The sequence below is a fragment of the Larus michahellis genome, chromosome 3 (assembly GCF_964199755.1).
Source record: "Larus michahellis chromosome 3, bLarMic1.1, whole genome shotgun sequence".
NCBI lineage: Eukaryota > Metazoa > Chordata > Aves > Charadriiformes > Laridae > Larus > Larus michahellis.
The window spans coordinates 16,605,131-16,623,705 of NC_133898.1; the positions used below are offsets into that span (position 1 = coordinate 16,605,131).

General features: G+C 41.4%; 1 long non-coding RNA gene across 1 annotated transcript in view; it reads left to right on the top strand.

Annotated features, from left to right (window-relative positions):
* Positions 1-4,701: 4,701 nt before the first annotated feature.
* LOC141740011 (uncharacterized) overlaps positions 4,702-18,575 on the top strand; it is a 40,371-nt gene continuing 26,497 nt past the window's right edge. Inside the window, exons 1-2 of the long non-coding RNA XR_012585856.1 lie at positions 4,702-4,776; positions 6,140-6,364. This is a non-coding gene — a long non-coding RNA (uncharacterized LOC141740011). The remainder of the gene's footprint in view (positions 4,777-6,139; positions 6,365-18,575) is intronic.

An 18,575-nucleotide genomic window follows, 5' to 3' on the forward strand; every position in this document is an offset into this window, starting at 1 on the left:
TCTTCATTGATTGATAAAAACATGAATCATGCATTTTTCTGCAAAGATAATTGATTTTCAACATTTATTTCCAAAGCAAAAAAAATTACAACTTCATTTTTGTTAAAACTTTTTATAAACTATTTTATTCTTTCCCACTGAAACTTAATTAAGAGCCACGTTAATTTTTTTTAAGCATCTCCTAGCTGTAGCATTTAATTTATGAATTATAATTACAGCATTTACCATCTTTCATCACTGATGTCAGTCATCAGCTTCAGGAACCTACAAGTTCAACGTAGTCTAATATTTGAAAGCTATACCCAGAAATTGGATATCAAAGTTTCTATAAAAAGAAAAAGGAAATAATATATGGTAATAACATATTCGGTGTGAGAAATCTGTCACCAAAGGAACAGAATTTTTTTAAGCACTGTTATCACTTGCTTGGGGGAACCTCTGAGTTCCTCCAGGCTTTCCTTTGGGCCTGGTTCTGCCTGTGTTACTTGATTCAGATCTTGCTAGTACTAATGTAAATCGCCATTAACTTAAGTCAAGATTAACTGCCTATACTGATGCAGATAGAAATGAAGTTAAGATACTAAGACTCTTCAGGAGAGGAGAGTGAGCAGTTATGATAAGGCACAAGATGACACCTTGCTAATATAGGCTTTGAGCTCATGTCTAGCCAGCTGAAACCACGGAGAGAGGACCTTCTGCCTGTCAGTCCGCAGTCCTGTGACCTTACCCTTGACAGTTACCTCGCATGCCAAAGAAAGAAGGGAAAGGAGCAGACTCCCAACTTCTAGCACAAAGTGTCTTGAAGCAGTGATGTTTAAGGGACTAGACAGGTAAAGATGTATGAAACAGGACAAGATTAGATAGACTTTCAAAGTGTGACACTTGACCCATGACCACCTTCATCCTATATTTCTCTCCCTGTCCTGCGGAGGAGGGGGAGTGAGAGAGCGGCTGGGTGGGCGTGTGGCTGCTGGCCAATCCACCACACGTAGGAAAGAAGAGTCCTAGCCAATCTGCAGATGTTCTTCATACCTTTATGTGATGAGGGCACGTGCTGATCTGATGGGGGTCCATCTGCAGAACCAGAGTCAGCACAGCAGTTCCCATTCTGCGCTAGCTGGGTCTCATGATCCGTCCTCTCTCCCTTTTCCACTGCTGAGCACTCATCCCGGCCTCCCCCTCCTCTCATCCCATCTGTCCTAGGCCACTGTCCTCCCAGACCTTATGGTTTCTGTTGCCTGCTTACCTCTCTCGTCCGGACTCTGCTGCTCAGATCTGCGTCTCCATTCTTTCTCAGGTGTCTGGTGCCATGGGCTTTGGCCTGGACGGGAGGACGAAGTACAGAGTATAACCTACGCACCCACGCAGCCTTTCCTGCTCCTTCCTGCCTCTCTGAAGCTCTCCCTCTGGGTCTTACAGCATGCCTGCTGCTCTTTTGCACCTTCACTTTGAGGGAGAGCTGGATCAGAGAGAGAGCACCCATGGGCATGCAACCCGCCTCTCTCTGCCGTCCTCCTGCAGCATGGTGTTTGTGCCCAGGACCAGCCGGCTTGCCTTGCAGAAAGCGTGTGTTGGGAACAGGCACCACCAGCCACAGCACTGTACGCTCCCCTTAACAGACACGTACCTTGCCAGTGGGAACTGGGGATCTGGCTTGACCTCCAGCATCATGCGGGTAGTGGGATTTTTTCCAGGCCTTCCTACAAAGCCTCAGGAACACGTGCTTCAGAGTGGCAGATTTTCCAGGAAAACAACAATCTTGAGGAAACCCAGAGCTAGAGAGCCTGCCACTTTCTCTAGTAATATATTATCATGGTAATTAATCTCACCGTTAAAAGGTGTGTCTTTCATTTTAGTATGTCTGGCTTTAACTTACACTTCCTTGTCCTTTTTATGATTTTTTTCATAGCTCACTATCTCTCATTGTCATCAATAGACTAACACCATCCTTTAGCAGAAGTTACCATTATCAATGGTAAAATAAGCGTTTGATTTTCAATAAGCAAAATAATGAAGAAAAAAAAAGCAGCCATTTATGTAAGGTTAATACATCACTTAGATCAAGATCCTCAAAAGCGCTGGAGAGCACTAAATGCCACAATAAAAAGAACTATTTTTCTTTCCAAGAGAAAAAAAAGAAAATATGTCCTGTACCATGTAACTAATATCAGCTTGGAAGGGATTCAAAGGCTAATATTGGAAATATGGCACCAGAATTAATTTCAGGACAAAATCCACAAACCTTCATTCTTTTCATGATTTTTTTGAAAAGGGATGTGTTACAAGAAAGCTGAGATCTTCCTTCAGATTAAAATTATCTAAAAATGAGAAAACACCAGGGTGCGTTCGTAGCTGGCAAACTTAACACTGTCTGTACCTCTACTGTAAAAGCTAGCATAGAATTTCAGACAAGGATTTGGAGCAGAGATGGAGGATGAGATGCGTGACCTGGGCAGGCCAGGCAACATTCAGCGTTTAGCAGTGATTATCTTTAGGAAGAAGAGCTCATGGCATTTGGATGGAAAGGTGTATGTGCAGGTAAAGGGGGCAGGTTGTAGAAAGAAGACTGGCAAGGTTGGAGGAATCTGCGTACAAGCGAGGGGGTGTGCATGTGTGTGCGTAGAAAAGACAGGATAAAAAGAAGAGCTAAGCGCACGTCAAAGTTGCCTAAAGTCCATTCCTGTCAAACCAGCCGCTCAAGTAGAAGGGAAGCGTTCAGGCAGCTGTAGTCTCCCCAAGCACCAACAGGACCCACCAAATAAAGCAGCAAAGACATTTTAATCGCCAGTGGATTGTCACAATTTTTGGTTTCAGTTTGCCCTCCAAATGTATATCAAACTATTTCAGCTCCTTGTCATCCGCGTGTCAGGACAGATATTTCAGAACTCCAGAATCAAAATGCTAATGTGGACAGAAATCCTGACTGCACCATGAGGAGGTTAGAGGGAAAACAAGAGGCTTTATGACTGTGCAAGCAGGCCTGACATAAATTTGGAACGGGGTGGTGATGTTGTCTCATGGCCAGCAGGTACCCAGGACACCTAATCCTCTTCTCACCTCTGTCACTTCTGCTGCTAGATGGGGAACACATCATTTCGCTCTCTGTGCCTCAGTTCCCTGCCTGTTTTTCAGTATTAGAAAAAATGGACGATGGTGGGGAGAAAAAAGGAAAAAAGGGGTATACAGAAATAGAAAAAGGCTATTCGATCATCTTTGAAAAGTATTTTGACAACCCTGATGACCTAGGTAGGATTGTGTGTCTTTGAAATACAGTTTACAAAAGCTGACATGCCTGTAGTTTCTATTTGGAGGTTTACTTTGCCGAACAAATAGCATGGGAACTCTGTTGCCCTCTCCTAAATGGGTCAAACTTTACAAGGTCCAAACAGTAGGACTCAGTTGAGCACTGATGGACAGGAAGCTTCGTTCTCATGAAAAAAATATGAGCTTCGTTCTTGTTAATCTCAGTGCTGCTGATTGCTGGGATGCGGGGTTCCAAAATCAGCGTTTGGCAGCATCCTGATTGGCAGCTGTGGTGGTGCAGCGCTGTGTCACAGGGCGGGTAAAGCTCAGTAAATCAGGTTTTAATTTGCATTGTAAAAAGAAAAAAACCCAACACCGCTTCTCTTTAGACAATCTCAAGGATGTTTTGTCAGAAGCAAACTGGGTTCAAAAAGCTGTCTATGACCCGAATTCAAAATCCCAATTCTGGGTCGATTCCAGGGAACTGAATTTGAAAGCTTAGAGCTGTGGTTCTGTGTTGGACACAGACTCAAAACCGGTAATGGCATAGGGGAATATGAACCAAGCTACTATGTGATCAAAAAAAATAGAAATAGAAAACAATACGTTAAAAAGGCAGATAATAACTGCTGGAGAGGGTACACCAAAGGGCTACCAAGATGATTAGGGGACTAGAACATCTCTCTTATGAAGAAAGACTGAGGGACTTCGGTCTTTTCAGTCTGAAAAAAAGATGACTGAGGGGGGATCTTATCAACGCTTATAAATACTTAAAGGATGGGTGTCAGGAGGATGGGGCCAGGCTCTTTTCGGTGGTGCCCAGTGACAGGACAAGAGGTAATGGGCACAAACTTGAGCATAGGAACTTCCACCTAAACATGAGGAGGAACTTCTTTACTTGGAGGGTGGTAGAGCCCTGGCACAGGCTGCCCAGAGAGGTGGTGGAGTCTCCATCTCTGGAGACATTCAAAACCCACCTGGACGCGTTCCTGTGTAACCTGCTCTGGGTGACCCTGCTCTGGCAGAGGGGTTGGACTAGATGATCTCCAGAGGCCCCTTCCAACCCCTACCATTCTGTGATTCTGTGATAATCTGAATAATTTGTCTGATAAATGATGGGTCTGTGAACATGGTGCCAGTCAGAGCCATGCTTACAAAATAGCATAACCTTTTTTTTCCTCACCCTGCCTCTGGGTTCTTGAGTACATCTTGACTGTAACGTTTTGATGGGCCTGATACTGCATGTCTGTGGTCTTGTCTGAATTGAGCAACAGAGTTCTTCCAGACTGCTCTGAGAGTCCTCAAGAGCAATATAGCTATGTCAGCCCAAAGCAGAGTCTGTGTTAGCTAGTGCTGGCAAGTGACAGGTCTTATTAGTGTGCGTGGGGCACAGTGTTAACGTGTCTGTGCTGCTTTTGTCTCTGGCAGACCATCTCCTCATGGCATTGCTCTTGGCAACGTGGATGCAACATCTCGTATGTGTGCTAGTGTAAGAATGTCTCTGCGTGGGATAAACGCATCTAGAATATCGAGGTACGGAGAAAGCGTTTTATTTCTTCTTTCTATAGTCTTTAAAATATTCTGGACAGGTTATTGATTTATTTTCAATTGAATAAGAAGGTGATGAACTCTACAGATAGATATGTGGGGATACGTATGTCAGTGTGATGAACCAGAACTCCAGAATCCTGATGTTGAGATGCTTTGCCCAAATGTTTTTTTGTGTACGTGTTCCTCAAATTACCCTTGGCTGTTAAGGTCGTGTTTTTGTTATAACCATACGGTTGGAGAAGAGAAGGCAAAAAGAGCCCCTGCCTACTCTAGCCCCCATAAGAATGGTCATGACGTAGCCCAGTGACCTACATGTAAGAAGAAACCTGCGTCCAGGTAAACCTGAGGCTGATCCTCTTTAAACCTTAGCATTTTGCCTCCTGAATTGAGGGAGTTGGTGAGCTTTGCCTAGTCAGAGGCAGCTGGGGTTGGTGGGGTAGCTAGTACCCTCCATGCCCATAACATTTTTTGGATTCAGGCACCAAAAATATACCCCTTGAAGACAAAACACTGTTTTGTGCTCTCCATTGTGTTGTGTACCATTCAGGGATGCACCCTCTTGGCGCTTCTCTTTTTGCACAGTCCCTAATGTAGGGATAAGTTAAATGCCAGTGTAGCCCTTGGTCATTCACCAGATAAAAAGGAAATGTAAACGTTACGATGGTGTGAACACTAAGTAGTAATGCACCTAATAAAATGTTCGGTGGTGGAGCTCTCTCACTGGCTGGCGAATGCCATGACCCATATTATTCAGTGTGCATTAAACAAGCTGTCACCTAAGCATATTTGTGAAAAATAATACTGGATGAAAAATGCACTTCGGGTATTTTGAATGTCTGCACCATTTAATGTCTGCTGGCTGTATTTGTCAGAGCCAGCATGAAGTAAGGGTACTAGACCACAAGGACAGTGTCCTCCTGTCAGTTAAGGTACTCATATATTGTCAACGCACAGCGCATCATGAATGTAGGTTGTCCCATAATGTAAAAGTATTGTACAGCATAGCAAGCTCACAAATTCCGAGCTCTTAAGTACATCATAAAACGCACACTGATATTGTCTATGAAATAATCAACAACTTTAAAGTAAGAATTTCTGGGGGAAAAACTAACAATCTGTGGGGAGGAAGAAATGGAAACTTTCCATCCTCTCCCTTCCCGAACCCCAACAATGTAGGGATAAAAGGTGTGAGATTTGGAATAGACTATAAAACTTTTTTACCTGTGGACTCCTAGTTCAAATTCAATTTAGGATACAAGCCAGGGAAGGTAATTAGCTGACAGCTATTCTGTGACCTGCATAGGAGAAATTAGCTAATGAGTGCTGCTGACCATTTTCTTCTTAGCGGACAGGTACCTCTATCTCACCCAGAATGAGTCAGCGCCTTCCCAGGTGATCCTACAGCGGCCAAGGACATCCCAGCCATGGAGGCAGAACTCACCCCAAGGTACCAACACACCCACGCATACGAGGTCATTGGGAAAATGAAGGAGAAACTCTGCACCTCTTCCAGGGATGGAAGGTCCTTCCACGAGTGTGATGCCTGCTTTTAAAAATGTGACGGAAGGAGGTAAGGATGGTTGATGGCACTGGTGAATAAATCTGTTGCCCGGGAGCAGGGTCCTTGGGTGCCACTCACTGCTACCCTGACCTGTCCTGGGGCCGGAGCAACGCCTGGGGGAGCTGAAGTGTATTTCACCTTCCCTGCTGGGAAGGCCTGAACCAGGGTCTTCACCTCAAACTACTACTTAGGGGGGGAAGCTGTAAGTAAGGCAGTCCCTCATTGGCAGGATATAAACTCAGACTGCAGTTCCATAATATTCTCCCTGCAAGACTTTTCTCTTAATAGTCTTTAGACTCAGTTTTCTGTTTTTGCACTTCAATAGTGCTGTTTTCCTTTCCCCATCCTCTGTCATCTCTGACTGCAGCCTCCTGGCACAGAAGTCGCTGGCCCCCTCTGCGTTTACTTTTCATTACAAATGGGTGGAGGCAATGTTGGCTCAGCTATGTTAAAGGAGTCTTTTCTGTCCCCAACTTTGTGGCATTTTATCTTTTCTGTTATTTTTGAGCTACGGTGCTTCACAAAGTTCTTTATTTGATTTTTCTTCGCTTTAATTCACACTGTGTGCAAGTACAGATGTAATGTGGTCATGTTGACTTCATGTCAGACTGGCAGACAATTCCTAATTTTATTCACCACTATTTCTCCCCATCAAATCTATCTCAGTTTCTATTCCACATCTTCCCGCAGCCACTCAAAGGCACCATTACTGCAGAACTGTCTTTGATACCTTGAAATAGACTTAAATACTTTTTCAGTGAATAGGCAGACATTACTTCATATCTCAATAAAGTAAGTGCTGGTCTGACATTTAAATGTCATTTTGACACACTCCTGACCTATATGTCTTTGTTCCTATGAAAAGCTTCAAGGCTGATGTCATATTTAAAAGTATTTAAATCAATCTTAAAGAAAAAAAAAAGAACAATTGTATGACACATTCTTGGGACCTATTTTTTATAAGCAAAGAGAAGCAGTGATTCTTGTTCAGCATTATTATTTTAAAAAGATTACAGAATACGTCTTAGTAGATATGACATTCACTTGAACTTCGTGAGCCCAAAAATTTGCTTCAAGAGGGGAAAAAAAAAAAAAATCATTTCCCAAACCCAGGAGTGAACTTCTCTAGTGCTATACGTATTCTTTGAGTAGAGAAAAAATTCTTTTCCTTTCCTAGTATCAGAAACTAGTGAAAGCGTCATCATAAATATCTCACATCCCATGATGTCACTTAAAGAAAACTTTTTGAATTCAGTGGAATTTGGCTCATCTTAGGACAAATCAGTGACTCCAACTGGGAGACGAGCAAGTTTGTGAGGGATATCTAAGACCCGATCTAATCTCTGGATCATTCTGTCCAGAGATAAAACGAGGGAAGTTTTCAGGATTAGAGTCTGCACATTTTGACATAGGGAGGAAGAACAACTGAAACTGTAGCAACAGGAAGAGTTACAGAGATGAAGCCTGATTACTACCTGGAAGCAAAAAGAGAACAATAGTTAAAGACTATTTTTTGTTCACTTTAGTAGGAGAGCATGAAAAGAGCATTTATTTGCGTTTCCCTGTAATCCTTTAAAATAACAGGAAAGAAATGTTTAAATACATAAACAGCTGTATAAGTAATACCGTCATTATTCCAGTCATATCTAGATTACACAGGAGTAAATATACATGGCAGTAATCTTTATACATTTATCTCCTACTAGGCTGTGTATTTTATCTCCTATCTTTGCAACATCATTTGCAATCTTCTGCTTCCTGCTTGTCGTCCAATTGGCAAGTTTTACATTCTGTATGTGTTGGCAGGGAAGATTTGCATTTTGAGGCAAAAGCCAATTTAAGTGCAATACAACTTTCTAAAAGACTTGGCTCATTTTCCTAACCCATGAGGGCATGAAATGAGATAAAAATAGCTGGGTTTGCCTGTTCCTCCGAAAATGCCCTTGACCAGTAAGACATGTCCAGTATTTCTTAGCTGTTCTTGTTTTCCTTCTGAACTGAGGAAAACAGGCTGTTGTGGAAATGTTTAAAAAAATGTTCTTTTGATAAAATATCTCTTTTTCCATAAAAGCTGGAAAACATCATAGCACACTTAAGGCCAGTGGAAGGTTCAGTGGAAGGTTTATGTCACTGGGTGTTACTTTACTCTAGGATGCCAGGTCTGGAGAGGAGATATTTGTAGCTGAGCTTCTCAGGAAGGTCCGATCAAACACTAAAGGCTCATACATCTGCTCTGGCTCCAGTGCTGTTCCCTGAGATGCTGTGACGTGGCCCTTGAGACTTCCCCTGCACACGAGGCAAGTTAACCGATAGAGAAGTGAACATTATGCGGTGTCCATATGCCAGAGTTTGCAGAGGAGTATGTGCCGTTTGCATGGGAGAAACGATCAAGGCATCTATATGTCCCAGTAACCGTGTGTAACCAAAACAAGGTTGTCACAACCCCGTGTTGTCAGCACGCAGCAGCTGGGAGTTGATGCAACATAAGCTACTATCATTTGGGAACTACCCGTAGGTCTGACCACGCGAGGAGGGAGGTGTGGTGTCCCTCACTCCTGTTTCAGTCTGGAAGTCGTGCACCTGCCTTAAAATTTTTGCAAGTCAACGTACCCCGCTGCCTGGCTGAGGACACCGGTGATGCAGATAGTATTTGCTTGCACCCATCTGCAGCAAAACAATAGCAAAATCTAACAAACATATTTGCACTAGCTACATGTTTGTAGCTACACAAAGTCAGGTGCTGTTGGAGAGTTTAGGTGGAATATTCCATGTTAATTCAAACCTATGTACGGCAACAGTATTTTCATTGCAGGGCATGTGTGGAGAGTAGTTTGAGGTTGGTGCTGTTAATGACAAAGAAAACCCCAGTGGGGGGAGTTTGCAAATAGAAACTGCTGAGCACAGTCACAAAGCACAACAGAAAGTCTTACATATGAAACAAAAGAAATCAGTGTGCAGAATGTGTATGAAGAAGTAATTTACATGTTTATGAGAGCCTATAAACTTTTTTATTGTATAAAAATAGGTTTTCAGCTTGTCTGCCTCTGAATAAGTCTTAAATAATAAAATTTATTTTGGATGACTGATTATAGGACTCCAACCCAGGCAGTTTAAATCACATCTCCTGTCCACTTTAGGAAACAAAATGATTTTCTAGCTTTGACATCATGCATCATGTTAAGTTTGAGCCATAATGTAGTGGGGGCCCAATTCTGTTAGCCTAGCGCGTAGCCACGAGGTCTGTATTTTTAGCATCATTAAAGCAGCCTCAGGTACAACAGGATAAAGCTGTTATCCAGGAATAGCAAGTTAACTTTTGGTCAGCCGGTAAGCATATTTGGTTATGGCTTGAAAGCAGGATGGCAGATGAGGACATTGTCGCTGTATGTGCAGAGATCCTTTCTATTTACTATCAGGAACGTTTGCAGGAAATTCATATTTTCCTTGTTAAGAGCTGTGTTTCTCAAAATCTCTGTAATTTAACTGGCAGGCTGCAGCCCAGGGGCAGTCTCTTGAAGGCTACAGGTAACAAGAAGGGCCGTGCAGGCATATCCGTATAATTGTAAAGGTAGATTACATTTCGTTATTATCTCAAGGCCTTGTCAGATTATTTGGTAAGCCTGTTCTTATTAATGCATTTATAATGGATGGTGAAAGGCAGATGGAGTTTGGATGAATTTTCCTTCCTAGTGCAATATTGCAAATTAAGATGTGCTTAACTTTTTTACGCACTATAAATGCAATATTCTTAATTCCAAGAATATCACAACATTTTTTGGTATTCTTTTTCTGTTTGAAACAATTAAAATGAGGTGTGATAGCTCTTTATTTTCCCATTTAGGAGGAAATGCAAGCACTAGTACGTCTCCCTAAGAGACTGGTAGAAAAGAACGAAGACCTGATTACTGAGCAGTCCTTCCTCTCCTTCTGTGCCGGACGTGTTTCCGTGCTGCAGAGTCCCTCAAAGTGCCATCTCGCCTCACGCTCATCGGCCTCAGACTGGAACTGAAGGGGGATGATGATTCCTCTCCCTGAGGACACTGACATTAGCAACAAGCAGTCAGTCCTAAAGATGCAACCAGAAAGGCAGAGGGGGAAAACGACAGTGGTACTTCCTAAATATTGAAGAAGCTACTCTAAGACAGCAGCAGAAGTATGTGTTGACAATGTTAGAAGATGAATGGCTACACAGTTAATTCCTTTTAGAGATTATTTTTCACAATTATTCATGTACTGTTCATATTTTTTCTTTTTTCTTTTTTTTTTTTTTCTAATTCCTTTTCCCCCCTTCACTATGGTATTTGAGATTGCCTACACTGGTTCTTCTGTGCTTTTATTCTGCTTATACATTGGTTGTCCAAGCTTCTTACAGTTGCCGAGGAGAAAAGAGCATCACCTAGGCATTGCTAGTTTTTATGCTTGCTTTATACCGCGTGCTTCTTCTGAGCGTCCATTTAATACAGGCACTTCTTGGGTAAATGCCAATTACTCGTTTCATTATATTTCAAGCTTGAATCTATTTGAGACACATCATGCCTGAAGTTAACTATCTGCCATCTGATTCCATTCAGTGAAGGAAGCAGCCTACGCATTAACTCACTTAAGAGCCAGTCACATCCACTTGCTGCTTCACGTAGCCATGCATTGGATTTGATTGTGTAGTATTATTTTGCGTCTGTTTTCGTTTATGTCAGGATTACACAGTGAATGAGTTACTTTAATTCTTACATTTCCAGGTTAAATGTTACAAGTAAGCTGCCACGGTTCTTTCTGTATGCAGCGAGCACATCAGCTGCAGTTCTTCGTACTGGGGATACTAATTTTTCAAGGAATTTATTACCATCACAAAATTCTACGAGTATAAAATTGAGATACGACTGCAGTGAGAGCGATCTTAATGTTTTCTTGGATAATGTAAAGACAAGTCTTAAAGGAGGGAAAATTTACTTTTGCTTTACATTCGCAGTGCTCAGGCACATTCAGTCATGTTAAAATTATCCTGGGTTGTTTAAACGAAGTGGTAGCTTGTGTTCTTCAGAAACAGCTTTTGACACATTATCTTGCTGGTGAAGCCTGTGTACTTAATGAGTCAAAGGGAACCGTTTTCCAAAAACCTCAGATATTTTGCATGGATATTCATCATTATCATTATCACCAGTCATCCTAGTGAACACCAGGAAAGCTGCATATTAGTCACAGTGAAAGGTGCTAGGTTGAGCTATACATCACTGCTACCGTCTAATAGACTTTGAAACAGGATAGCGTGATTTACATTTTTTCACATTTTGGAAAATCAGATGAAGGCTCTTTTTCAAGTCCACAAGCATTCACCCCGCCAAATTAGCACTGATTCTTTGCCAGTTCATTACGGGGGGTATGAGGGAACCTTTAGGTAGGGAACACGTTGTCCTTCCTTGCACCTGGGAGTCGTGAGTTGGGGTTTGAGATTGCTACCTGCTGAAGCGTTCAGCAGTCACTTGGAGGACCTAATGAGACTATTTAGCAGCATTGCAGCAGAGTCAAGGAGCTCAGTGGCTGTTCCCCAGCCTACTCAGATACACATTCCAACACGCTTCTCTCTAAACCCCCTAGATGTTGTCGACCTAGTGCCTGTGAACATCCTAGGCGCGGTAGCTCTGCCAACCCGTGCAGCACTGAGACTGGCATCTTTCTTTGCTATTTCTGCTGCCGCAGGAGTTGGCAATCGGTATGGTACAGGAGTCAGTGCAAACAGCAAAGGAGAAGATAATAAACGTCCTTGAAAGCGGGGCCAAACAGAGCCTCCCCTCACTAAGCTGCTCCCTCCAAGTGAAGGTATCTGCTCATTACAAGTCTGTTCACATGCTGATCCAAATCAGCAGAGAATTTCTCAGTCATTTTGGGGGAAATAGCAGAAATCCTGAAGTCCCTGAAAGAGCAGGACTGTAAAAGCGTACGGGCAGGCCCAGAAACTCAGTTCCTGGGGTTCCTCACATTCTTAAATGGAGAGATCGAAATGTGTCATCACCTCCAGCACATCAAATACAAGAAACCTTGTCCATACCAATAAAGCGCTTCTTCAAAGGTTTTTCTAAATCAGGTCCTAGCAGCAGAGTGGGTCTCAATTCAAACCTGTATTTTTCTCCTTGATGCCATTATAACCAGACATTATCTGAGAGGAATTTTGTATAGGTCACAGATAAGTCGTTTTGAATTAAATTTTGAATAGTCTGATGCTCAGAAAACAATTATTCAAATAATCTATCACCCTTTGCTATAATTTGATTGAATTTTTTTGGCTATAATTCAGGTAGGTAGCCACAAAAGGTACAAGTGATAGGCTCAATGGAAATAGAATAGTTTAAAAATACGCTGTCGGGTATCTGAAAAATCCTAACAATAGTAGATATTCTGTATTGTTGATTAATTTAGGGCTTATAAAAAGATCTATGAGAAATTACTACAATTGTATTCATACATAACTACAGCATCCTTACAGATACTTGTGATTTTCATTTTCACAAGCTCCAATACCCTTACACCTACCTGTACTGATTTTATAATCTGGATAAACAACACTGACGTGCTGCTCACCTACTGGAGAATTAGAAAAGGTGATTATCCTTTCGTTAATATGCACAGTAGCCATATCATCATTTTGGTAAAGTTACTGTTACTGCCGTCATATATTATTGCTATAATGCAACAGGACTCCTGAATAGTGTGGATGGAGCTCAGCAAATGATCAATCTCGGATTATTCCAGCCTCTTGCTAGCCACCTTCTCGGCACAGGAACTAATAGGACTAAGAGCCCTCTAACTTGGTTCACCCTTTCTGCAACTATGTAGGTCCAGTCACAGCTGTCTTTCATGTAGATTTATGAGGCTTTGTTTTCTTGTTTGTGGAGAAGTTTTAAAAAAAAAAAAAGGAATTGTTTCTTTAAAAGTTCAAGTTTTGCTTTAACCAGACAAGTGACAAACACTAATTCTCAGAACGAATCCCTCTGAGACTTTAATGATATTGTTGTCTTAATAGTAAAAAAGATAGGATTGGAAAATATTTATAAAATCTGACCCAGAAATCTGACCAGAATGCCGACTGTTCATGCAAAACAAGCCATCTCCCTTTACAACTTACTGCTCTGGCTTCCTCCCTAACACTCAGAATGTTTCTTCCATCTGTTTTACTTCACGACTTCTTGCTATATTAACCATAGTTCTCCGCTATGCAGTGAAAAGTGAGAACTTTCCTTGGCATCCTGTCTTCATGGTGCTGCTGTTCTTGCTGAATGCAATCTCAGTGGTTCACACTGGCTAGATTCACAGGTAACATGTAGTTGTGAGTAGTCATCTAATAAACTACATGTACCTCAGTCATACTGGCATCAGCTCAAGCTTCTTACCTTTGCTACACGGATTAAAAAAATGATTTAATAAGACAACAGATTCAGAAATGATAGTGAAGCCTTTCTCTATGAAGCTACAATAAGTAGTTTCTGCAACCTGGTAGCAGGGTGGAAGAAATATGTACATGAAGAAGAGGAGAACGTTACCAGGAGAGACCATCGATGATGGTGTTTGTTACGTGCAGCTCCTTTTGAGGAAATTCTGTGGTCTGGGATTCTCTTAACTATTGAAATGTACTGTCAGTGCAACTGACATACTGTAATCACTGAAGCCCTCTACTGAAACCACCTGATTGTACTTTTGGCCAACACTGGAGCTTCTACCTATGTAAGCAGAAAGCAATCAAGCCTTAACAAAGTTTTTAATGAACTCTTTTTAATGAACTTTTCTTATATGGATAATAAATATCAGGTGGCAGTGTAATGGTTCAGTGTCACTTGGAAGGGGGCACATCCTTTTATTACTGGGGCAATAATGCAAAGCCAAAGGCAAGAAAGAAACAAAAACGGAAGCGTGGAAATTGCCTGGGAAATAAGTACATTTCTAAACCACTGTCCTAATAAAGTATTAATTAATTTAGAACGTATTAACGCCAGTATTTTAACATACTGGCAAGGTTAAGCTTTGATAATGATGCATTAGATGGCTTTATTGATGTACTATTTCATCAGTAGAAAAACTGTCCTAACCATATAATGGGACACAGCCCCATATATAATGACAAATGAATGTGTAAATTCAGTGGTTTCAGGAATAATAGGCCATTTGAGGATATTGCTTCAGCGCTGTTTTCTTGAAATTAGCTCAGTGCTATCTGTCATTCATCTTGTACTTGCTGAACTAAAGGGGTTTGTAGGTTGGATAAGAAACTGCTGAAGGTTTTGCTTTGTTAGAAGATCTATTGATTTTCTCTGTAAAGAATGTTGAACTTGCATTGTGTTTTATGTCTGCGGTGCAAGGGTGCAGTATTCCCTATTGTAACTTTAATAAGTGCCATGTGACTGTTTAGAAGGACAGTTCCAGGAGACAGAAAGACCCATTAAACACTTAACGGTTGACAACAGAGTGTGTGTAAGCAAACGTGATAGAGAAAGACAAACTCTTTTCCCAGTTTTGAATCATGTTGGATTAATGATAGAATTAACGTTAGGGGATGCCTGTGTAAAGAACAACAATATTTTATTCCACAAAATTGGTGGCATATCAAAGGATGTCTATTATCTCCTCTTCAGAACCCTGTAGGACCACTGCCATTCTTGTAGGACATGCACGCTGAACAAAGAGCACAGAATTATTTTTTTTTTCCCATTTCACATGTCTTTTCCTACTTGTTGGGTATCCCTAGCAGCTGTCAGATATTTTAATGGCTGGTATCTGAACTGTAAAAGCTCTAAGGTGGAGAAGGAAAATTGACCACAGTTCAATCAAAGAGACAACGTTGCTGTGTTTGATCAGCACCAGACCTTTGACCACTCTGTAACTTAATTGGAGGAAAATGTGGGTACCTGTTGCTTTTGAGATACTTACCCCTCTCCCCCTTTAGACCACTGCACTGGCATATCACCACTGACTATATTTAATGTCCCCCTTGCCCCTGCCATGTATAATATCTGGTAAATTGCATCTCAGTATCCTTGTATTAAAAAAGAAGCTTTGAGGACTACCTGGGGGATGAAGGTAAACTAGGCAGCAATGCCCCTAAAAGTTACGCTCAGTGTTACAACAGTGGTGTCCTCTTCTGGAGCTAAGTGTTGTCAGAGTCTATCTTCAGCATAAATCTGTTCGTATCAGCTAAGGACATGGCCTTAGGAGTACAGGACATGTTCCGTCAGCTCCTTAGCTATTTCCACATTCTTCTTTTTAATGACATTTGCCTTTTCACAGGGAACTTTCTCATAGATTATTCTCCATTAAAAAAACAGATTTTTTTTTCTTCATGCTTTAGGGGATGTATGATGCTGAAATCATTATCTAAAGCGACATTTGCACTGTCTCTTAGTCAAGTCTCTGCATGGTTGTGGTTACTTACGCCATATTAGTTAGCTACGTCAAAGGAAAACCCTGATACTGAAGGCGGCTAGCAGGGACGAGCTTGCATTTGTACTGTTCAAGGTTAGCGCTGCTGGGAGCAGAAGGTCTGTGGCTGTACTGCCTGGAGCAGCCCACGGCGAGCGGCACAGCTCTGCGTCTGTGCTTCACCTCAGTGCCAGGCACCTGATTCACTCCCAATGGGAGCAGGGACTGGCGAGGCAAGTGAGAAACACGGGCAGGGGGCCAGAGGAATGGGCTAAAAAGACGGTGCGGGCATAGACTAAATCATTCATTGAATTCAATTTTATGTCAATTCATAACATTTGATCTAAACTTGTAAACTTAAATTTTGCCTTTCTATGACATCTGCATGGGACATATAGTGTAAAAAAATTAGCTTCCCTCTTGCTGTAGAATTTGTTGTGTTGTTTGGTGTGTTTTTATTAATCTGGATATTGCAACAGCAAATTTATTTCTAACTAGTAATACTTCCTTAATATTTATAAGCTGCAGTACCAACCAAGTGTTGCTGAAGGTCATAAAAAGGAAATGATGGAGGGCTTTATTCCGGTACCACACACTTGTACATCCAAACTCAGTAGCTGTTTAATAACCATGACTTAAGTAATTGAATCTGTATGGGTAACTTATTTGCACACAGGAATGAATCTTGCCTTGGTACACTGGCCAACCAGTTCATTGTTCAGCTCACATGAACGCCCGTCTTTTAAACTTCTAATAAGCACAAGCTCAGCCTTTGGAAAAATCATAAGAGACTAAAGGAGCTAAAAAACCCAACAATTCCAAATTTTTGCGCAAGCCTGAGTAGCCCACTGGGTGGGACACTGAAGTGTGACTCTGGAGAACTGGAGCCTGCATCAGCTGTGCTCTGTGATTTGTGGAGATTCACTTAATGCCTCAGTATCCTGTTGTAGCAAGTTTTCAGAACAGGAACTCTATACTGTATTACAGTGCTTAGCACAGTAGAACTTTAGCTAGGGGTGAGATCTCTACCGGAACAGTAATCTAAATAATCGTTTTCTATTAACCAACCTGAAACCACGACCAAGCTTTCTTGCTGCTTCAGTGCAAAAATCTTTAGGCATCTAAATCAGGGCAGAATCAATCTTGTCTGTCCTGGTATCTTCCCTTTATCTCTCCATTAAGTGCCACAGTGCAAGTTTCTAAGTTAGCTGCTACTCACTCACCGATGTTCTTCAGGGCCCAGGTGCCGAAAGAGAAAAAACCAACTTCATTTTACATTCATGTTGCAAAATCTTAATCCAAGCAGAACTTTAAATATTTGTATGGCCTTCCTTAGCAACAAATATGTTTGTTCTCTTTTCAAAGGCACGCCAGAGAAGGACTTGAATAAATGCGAAATGTGAATTGCTTTTTGTGCCAAGTTTAAGTGCTGAATCCCCCAAAGACCTTGTTGTTCTAGAATTGGGAGGACCAAACACAGAGAAGTTATCTTTCTTCCATTCTTGATAGGATGTCAAGTGAATTTCTGTGTTTGTGCTACAAAAATACATACGTTGCCATTAAAGGATTCCTAGATTATGAATGGTTTTTTTAGTTTTCTGTCTGGCTTTACTTTCTCAAAGGAAGTGCATCTCCAAGAAAACACAGAAAGAGCAGAATGGCAAATTGACTGGCTTAGTCAAGGAGCTTAAAATTATTTTTCTTCACACATCTGTGTCAGACCATTTGTTTGATTAGTGCTTTTACATCAGAAATGCTTTCCTTAGTTTTAAATTCCTGTTGGAGTGAAGTAGAAATTTCCTCTTTTTTATATTAGTGCTTTCTTAGCAGTGGTTCTGGTTCATGATGAACTGCATTCTTTATTTTTTTTTGTTTAGAAAGCAGTGCAAAATATTTATATATTTACAGAAATGTATGAGCTTCGGGATGGGATTTAGAAGTTTTTTTCTTCCCAAACCACAGATTCATACTAAATGGTTGGTGTTTGCTTTTCTCTGTTTGTTTTTTTTTCCCTTTTGGAATTGACAGACAAGCTGGCTAACTAGGCAGGGGGAGAAAGTAAGTTTTTCCACAATCTGAGACGTGGCAATTCATTCTGGATCTTCTCTTCTGTCATTTTTGTTTCTTATCTGAAATCCTCTATGGCTTTCTCATTTAGTTTGTTTTTTTTAGTGCCAAGGGATCTAAGCGGTAATGGGAGACCGCATTCTGTAGGTTTATTTGTACAGGAGCCACAACCATAAGTACGGGACATTTGAAATCATGCACGCGTGGGGATGGGTGGGTGGGTGGATGGATGGATGGATGGATGGATGGATGGATGGATGGATGGATGGATGGAGAGGCTTAACTGTCACAATATAGTGCAAACTGATGGCAACTCATTGTAAGAGGTGAATTTCAATATGAATTCAAGTCCTAGGAGCATCCTGTGCAGGGACTTTTATTCTACCTTAAGCTCTTTGTGTGGTTCCGTGTGTGTGTCCATATGCATGGGTGTGTGTGTGTCTGTGTAATTAAGCAAATGTGCCTGTTGACTTAAATCAATACAAAAATGTTAAAAATCCCTGTTCCCAAGGTAAGTTAGTTCTACCCTCAGACCTCTGAACTCTACCCCAAAAAGTGGATTATTTTTTTTGCCTTCATTTGTTCATTTTTATTTAAAAAAAAAAGGAAGGAGGCGGAAGTAAAAAGGTGTCATGTAACTGCAAGAGCATTAAGAGTAGGAGAAATAAAAACAACCACAGTGTTTTCCTTAACTCTTCATCTTGCTCTGTCAAAACAATCCCCAGCTTTCACGATCAGACAAAAGGGCTCT